A 7,894-nucleotide genomic window follows, 5' to 3' on the forward strand; every position below is an offset into this window, starting at 1 on the left:
TGAATTGCGTGGGATGGCATCTCAGAGTTATCACCAGGGTGATGAAAGAGCGATGTGTAGCCAGGTAATGTAATTCCTCACTCTCTGAGGACACTGACACCTATTGAATCCTGTGGGCGGATTGTCTAGGACCTGAGGACTAGAGCACAGTTATAACCAGATTAGAAGCCCTGGCCACTATCACTTTATCAAGCCCACATGTTGTTTTTCCCCCACAAAAAGCTTGCTTTGAAACAAGGAGCGAACAGGTTCTTAATACTCTTCCTAAGTACCCCGAAAATAGAAAAATAGACTTAAACTAAAGCATATCAATAATTACATTAAATGAAAAACAGTGCAAAAACCTCAATTACAAGATAAGAATTGTCAAACTGGAGAAATAAAGCAAGGCTAAACTTTACTCTTGTCTGCAGGAAATGCATTTAAATATAAAGATGAAAAGAAGTTAAAAGTAAAAGAATGGAAAACTAGATATTATGCAGACAAAGTAGACTACAGAGTAAGTAATATCACAAATTAAGAGTAATATCTCATAATAATAAAAAAAAATCAATTCAAGAAGATAACAGAAAACAATTCATTTAAAATAGCATCAAAAAGAATAAAATAGTAAGAAACATAACCAAGGAGGTCCCTTTTCCCCCATACCTTGCCCTATGCATCCCTTTCATGTGGCTGTTCCTGAGTTATATCCTTTTATAATAAACCAGTAAAATAGTTTAAAAAAGAAGAAAGACTAGAAGGTCATGATCCTGGGACATCTGCAACAAGTAACACCCTGGTTCAAGTTGACCACAAAGTCACCTGGCTCTGTGCCATTGAAGATTTTCCTCTTGTTGGAATCTAAGTGGGCTTTCCCGTGGGTACGTGATGTGTGCATGCCCACGCATAGCCAGGTGGTTAGTGTTTCTGCCTCCCAAACTCTAAGCAATTCTTAGGTAAGTTCTTAGATAAGGAAATAAATATACTAGGCACAGGAATCTTCCCTTATAAACAGTGCATTCCAGTCAGTTTCAGTTGGGGGTCCCTGTCCTTGACCTGAACCCGTGGTGTAGGCCTCTAGGCTAGACTGTGGCAAAGGGGTTGCTGTTTCCCTTTGCTTGGCAAACAGTGGACTTGATAGATATTAGTTCCTCTTTGCCTCCACAATCTAACCCAAGGTCTCCTTTCCAACTTTATGTCTCCTGCCTCCTGCAGTGGTACCATATTGTGCTAGCCATATTTCTCACCTGCTTAAGGCTTCTCGACTCTGACCCTCTTCCATGGCTCTCCTGGTTGGGTCCAGTTATGCCTACAACTGTCTGACAGCTCCCAGAGGGGAGGGTCCATACGGGGGTTTTTCACCATCAGACCCAAGTGTAGTGGTGGACTGGGGCGGGGCAGGGTGTGGAGGTGAATTAAATTTCATGATTTGATGCTACAGTAGGTCAAATAAATTTCTCCTCTGAGCTGCATCAGAATCCCACCTTTTATATTTTCAAACAACCCATGTAGCCTTGCATGGCAATGAAAGTGAGTGTCTCTCTAAATTTTGTGCCCTAGGCACCTCACTTGCCTCACCCTAGTTCCGGCCTTGTTGGTGGATTTCTTTTTCTATGTGAGATCTCGGGCAAGTTGGGCCATCCCTGACCTTTTCTATCTCTTTAAGCTGGTTGGTATAAGCCCCTACAGTTGATTACACCACCTCAAGTTAAGAGCCCCCGGACTCCACTCCTTTCTATTCTGAAACAGTTAGTACTGCCTAAGCAATCCTGGGGCAGCTAAAACCAAAAGCACACAGAACCTTAAGATGCTTTTATAGGAGACAATATCTTCACCTAAATACTGTGGGCAAGTCATGTTTTTGTCCTCTGGTCATTATTTTCTCAGCATTTGTGTAATTGGTGGCTTCAGTTGCTATGGAAATAAAACACCAGTTGCCGTGACAACTGTGACAATATAAGGTGCTCAGCTTGTCTCAGACTGTGAAGTTTCAAAAACACTGACATGTGTAGGGTTTTAATATCCTTCCTTTAAAAAATTCAATCAAATATTCTTCTCCCCAGAAAAGCCACCCAAATATTCTCCACTTTCTCTGTGTTATCGGTCATGAAAAGCCAGCAGATCTCAACAAAAAATGCCCAAAGACTGAAATCAAAGGAAATTTTAGTAACAGTTTGATTTTTTAAAAAGGTTAGTAAGAACCAAAGAACAAACAAATGGAAATGTACTGCACCGGATGTGTGTAGATTCTTTTGTATACATCCAATTGTGATTTTACCTCATTTTACAGAAGAGAGAAGCAGACCCAGGGAAAGTTAAATAACTAGTCCAAAGAGACAGAAATGGGGTTCAAACCCAAGGTGGACTGGATCCACCTAGCCTACCACGATAGTTTATTCAAGCAGTCCAGTCACCTGATTATAATCAGTCAAAAACTGAAGGTTCAGAATGAACTTTCTTTAGAAAAAGAAAATAAACAGTTTTTGCTTAAGAAAAATTGATTCAGTTACTGGCCTTCTTGTCAGTATACTGTGAGAATATAGTTCCCTGTGATCTGGCTCATTCTGCCCCATCGTCAGATCAGAAATTATGAGGATGGGCAGTGGTAGGGGATCCCTGCTGCAACCCACTAAGATGGCCATCAAAATAACAGATAAGAAGTATTGTAACAGATGTGGTACAATTGGAGCCTTCATACACTGCTGGTGGTAATGTAAAGTGAAGCAGCCACACTGAAAAACATTCTGGCAGTTCCTCAAAAGATGAAACAAATTTACCATAGGATGTAGAAATTGCATTCCTCGGTATATGTCCAAGAGAATTTAATATATGTCTATACAAAAACTGGTACAGGAATGCTCATACAGCATTATTCATAAGAACCAAAAAGTGGAAACAGCCCAATGTTAATCAACTGATGAACGAATAAACAAAATGTGGTGTATCCATACAATAGAATGCTATTCGCTCATAAAAATGAGCAAACTACTGATTGTTGCTATAGTATGGATGAAGCTGGAAAACATTATGCTAAGTGAAATAAACTGGTCACAAAAAGACACATACCTTATCATTCCACTTATATGATGTACCTTGAGTAGTAGTCAAATTTATATACACAGAAAGTGGAAGACACAGGGGATTGGAAAGAAGATGGCAGGCTAGGTAAAAGCAGGATTCGCCTCCTCCCAGGTCCGCGTTGAAATTATAACCAAATTATAAAATAATCAATGTAAAGAATCACCCACCTGAAGTCCAGCTGATCTTAACACCTACATCTGATGATATCAAAAGGAGCCACATTGAAGCCGGTGGGAGGGAAAAATTCGCGAATCGTGCTGGACCCGCACCCATGCTTGGTGGAGGATCACCAGGAGGGAGCTGCAGAGGCTCCCCTGAAGTAGAGGGGCGTCCTGGCCTCATTCAAGGGCTCCCCAGCCCAGAGTCCCAGCCCAGGGAAGAGGAGATTCCAATAACTCTGACTGTAATAGAGGGGTGAGACGGAAGGAGATTGAAACCCTAGACGCCCCTTTGAAGGACCCACGCACAGGGTCTCTGACCTGTGGACACTCACCCGGACACCGGCGAAGGGTCAGAGGCTCGCGTGGGATCCATACCGAGAAAGTCTGCATTACCTGGCGCCAGAACGAGGGCTGAAAGGGCAGCCACCATTGTGTCTTAGCCCAGCCCCCTACCTGGCAATCTATAGACTGCACCAGCTTGATTGTGCAGACCCCTCCCACAGGGCCATTAGGAAGTGCTGACCTGAGAGGATCGGCCCGCCCCACCCTACCTGCAGATCTCCGAGGGGCTTTTGTTGCTGGATGTCTGCCACGCCCTGCACCTAAGCAGTGCCAAACATTCACAGCTGGCGGCCAGCGCTGTGAGCTGCATTTCTGAGAGAGGGTCAGGAAGATTACTGCTGCCAACATGAACGTGGGTGGATTTTGGGGATCTGTGGGCCCATCCCAGACAGCAGCTTGGTCTTGTTGTGATCTGGGATTTATTTCTTTATAGAGTTCAAAACTCTTCCTTGACTTTCAAGAACCTTAGGGTAAAATTCAAAATAAATTCTTATAAAGTTCAAAATTCTTATAGAGTTCAAAACTCTTCCTTGACTTTCAAGAACCCTTAGGGTAAAATTCAAAATAAAAGCCTAAAAGACCCTCCATGATCTGATCCCTACTGCTCTTCTGGATTCATCCTACTCTCTACCCTCTCTGCTCCAGCCACACTGGTGTCCTTACTGGTCACTGAATCAAACATGTTTTCACTCTGGGGGCTTCACCCTTTCCTTTCTGCATTTAGGAAGCTCTTCTCTGAAGACATCTGCATGACTCACTCACTACATCGCTTCCTTTAGGTCTCTATTCAAACATCACCTCCTCAGAGGCCTTTACTAACAACCACGAAGATAGGCCTTAATTGTCTATCTCTATTCCTTTTTCCCATTTTTTTTTGTGATAGGACTTACTACCACTTAAAATTATATGTACTTACTTGTGTATTTGTTCTATCTCTTCCCTCTAGAAAGTCAGTTCTATGAGGATAGGGACTTTGTTTCATTCACTGCTGTCTCTCTGGTACCTATAACAGTGCCTGGCACTTACAGCCAGATAAGAAAAGTGGATATTTGAAGAGATGACAAGTCACTTCCCAGAAACTTCTGTAATTTGAAGCAGAAAAGAGGGAGTTCTCATCAGTCAGAGAGAAACAGATGGGCATTCACAGAGCCCCAAACCTGTCCTGGGCACCCCAGAATTCCTGGAGGAAGTCTGAGCATGCAGCAAAGGGTGAAAGAGTTCTCAGAACATCTCTCACCTTAACTGCAAAACTAGTTCCCTATAAAGGCATTTCAGGAGGCTTCTCAATAGGATCACCTTCCTATGTGGCCAGAAAATACACTCTTCATGAGGGTTACTTTTTCTAAGTTTTCTTTATTTGCATTTCGTTCTTTCATGCCAATTATCATGAGTAAATTAACTGCATGATTTAATTAATTGCCAAAATGCAAAAGTGCAAGTTTTTATATGCAAATAATTAATGACAGATAAACTTTCGTTACTTTAGAATGAACAGCTGGTAACTAATTGTGCTCACAATGACCTAATTACAAGTTTAGCAACTTCTGGACTTGTTTTATATTTAAAATAAATTACATATTTCTTAATTAAAGAATTGTTCTGGAGTACCTTTACTCTGTCTCTCACTGTTCCTCTCACTCTCTGCCTCTGAGAGGAGACCACACTCTGTGAATGTTATCCCTTTTCTAATAAACGTTCCTGTTGACGCTAAAAAAAATTGTTCTAAATTTAAAAGAAGAGTACATATTAGTGAGAGGTTATAACACGATTTTGTAAAACACGCAGAGGAATACTACGTGGAATGAAATGTAATCAAAACGCAAATTAATGTACCATTGAGTGTACATGAAATGGAGTTTAGGGCTGTGTTCATTGTTGTAGTTAACAGATTCTATAAGATTGACAAAATCTAATGGGAAAAGATATAAAAACATTCACAGAAAGTAAAAAAAAAAAACAAAAAACAATGTGAAGTAAATGAATGCATGCCCAAGGGTTCTATATATTCTGGGGGCACAATGAAGAAGGACCAAAACAAAAACAGGTTAGTAAAGGGTGCTAAAGAAAACTCTGTAACTAGAGTAAGACTTGGGGAATCCCAGGTATGCAATGTTGGGGGAAATAAAACATCTTGCTTTCCCTCTGTTTTGTAGCTAACCATTGGATGACTCATTCTGCTAGCAAGTCGGGCCATCCTTGGAAAACAATATGATGGCATGTGTGATGTAGATCTTAAACAAATAGACAGCTAGATATTTCTCCAGCAAAATTGAGTTTATTCAGGAATAATAAAAAACTGCAATTCTGGACATTTGTGAACCATGCATAAATCCTGAGAAACAAAGGAGAGGAAACTCTCATGTAGAGGAGAAAAAGAAGTTGAGAGACATATAATAAACAGGGTTCTTCCAATTAAGCTTCCCAATCAACATAGGGTGTGAGAGCTCCCCCTAAGTCTCTCCCAATTCCAATTTAAATGAAGTTTCTATCCATTAAGCTTCACAGTGAGCAGTCTTTGACAGTCATCTCCTTCCTGATCATAATCTCCAAAGGGGAAAAAAATCCAGGCATGAAGCTACTCTTGTTGTTTTACACACTATACAAATGGTTCCAGGAATGAATAAAGCATGGTAAAATGATTATTGCCAAATAAATAGATGATGTTACAGAGATTTTAATAATAGAGAAAATAAAAAGGCTGCTTCATTTAATATCACGTTCCAGGTGTTTTCAGAAAATAAGTAAAGCCAATTTAAAAGTTTAAAAATGTCATTTCTGATACTGAATCCTTTTCTTATGACATAAGAGAAACAAGAGTTAATGAACATCTTGTTTAGAGAAAAGGCATATGTTTGGCAATTTTTTTTGGTTATGGTGACTTTATTGTTTATGGTCAATAAATGTCCTAATTGGCATTAATTCAATGATGTAGTTTTCAGTATTTTGAATGAAATCGAACCAAAATATTTGTAAATCTTTGATTTTATTTATTTAATTTTAAGGTTATTTTTTTAATTAATTTATTTTTTATGGTGACATTGATTAACGAAATTCGATAAGTTTCAGCTGTACATTTTAAAAGTAAGGCATATATATATTTACATTGTATAAATCTTTGATTTTTTTAACACAAGTATGCAGATAATTCTTTTAAATCCTGTTACGTTTTAGGTAAATCGTGTATTTGGGCACGGTTTTCCTGCCAAAGGCATCCAAATTTTTAAAAAATTTATAGAGATTTTAGAAAATCTCTCTATATATATTATCTATATTTATATCTATTAGCGACTGAAAAGCAAAAACCTTACTCCTATTTGTAAAGTCATGCTCTCATATTGTTTACTGAATATTTGTGAAGCTGAGTCTCTTTCTTTTCCACTGATTTATTCACAACAATATAAATTAAGCTAGTGGCTTGAATTCTCAATTCAGTTCAATTCTATAAACACATATTGACTACTATACACAAAGCAATATATTTTTATTAGGACATTTCATCAGAAGTATTTCAGCAGCCACATTGCAGAGCTATTTCCTCAGAGAAATGCAAGGTTGTTAACATTAGAATTGCCTCTTTACTAAGAATGGTATTTAGGTTTCACAAGTTGGTATTTACATATTAATCAAATGAAATGCACCATTCTTCAACAACTCCCCCCCTCCAGTTTCTAGTCAAAACAAGCTATTTTTTAAATTGGAGGAAGTATCATTTTCCCAGATGCTTGATATAACTCTTCTTTTTGTGTTCACATTCTCAACTTTCAATTCATTTTACCTCCTTAATTAACACCCCCATTCATTTTGCCCTGCACTGATTTTCGCTCTTCTCGGACTATTTTTAATACCAATTCTCTATTGTATATGTGTTTTTGCTTTGAAATTCTCTATTTATGATTATAAACTTTCTTTAAGACTTTGTTCTCCAGCCAGATGGGAATTTTGCAGGAAATGGAGACCACTGCTGCTATTTCAATGCTTTTTTACTGTTGGGCATGCTGTGAGAACACAAAATGTAGATTGATTGCTTGATATCCCTGTGGTATTATCTGCAAATAAACTGTAAGTAGCTGATACACATATTAACTCCTTGGAATTCGGGAAAAGCAATAATCAATCAGTCATTCAAAAATGCGGTCAAGTCTCAGAAATCCTAGCAGAGGCCACGAGTTGTCCTACAACATTCAAAAATTAAAATATGTTTTAAAAGACAGACACTTTCCTAATTTTCATGTTTACTAGCAACACACATGAATGTGGGAAAATTAAAATCTACCAGGAACCTGATAAAATGATATACAAACAGGGTGCTACTCACTTGGAAATGGATG

This window comes from Pteropus alecto, unplaced genomic scaffold (assembly GCF_000325575.1).
Source record: "Pteropus alecto unplaced genomic scaffold, ASM32557v1 scaffold749, whole genome shotgun sequence".
In the NCBI taxonomy this organism is placed as follows: Eukaryota; Metazoa; Chordata; class Mammalia; order Chiroptera; family Pteropodidae; genus Pteropus; species Pteropus alecto.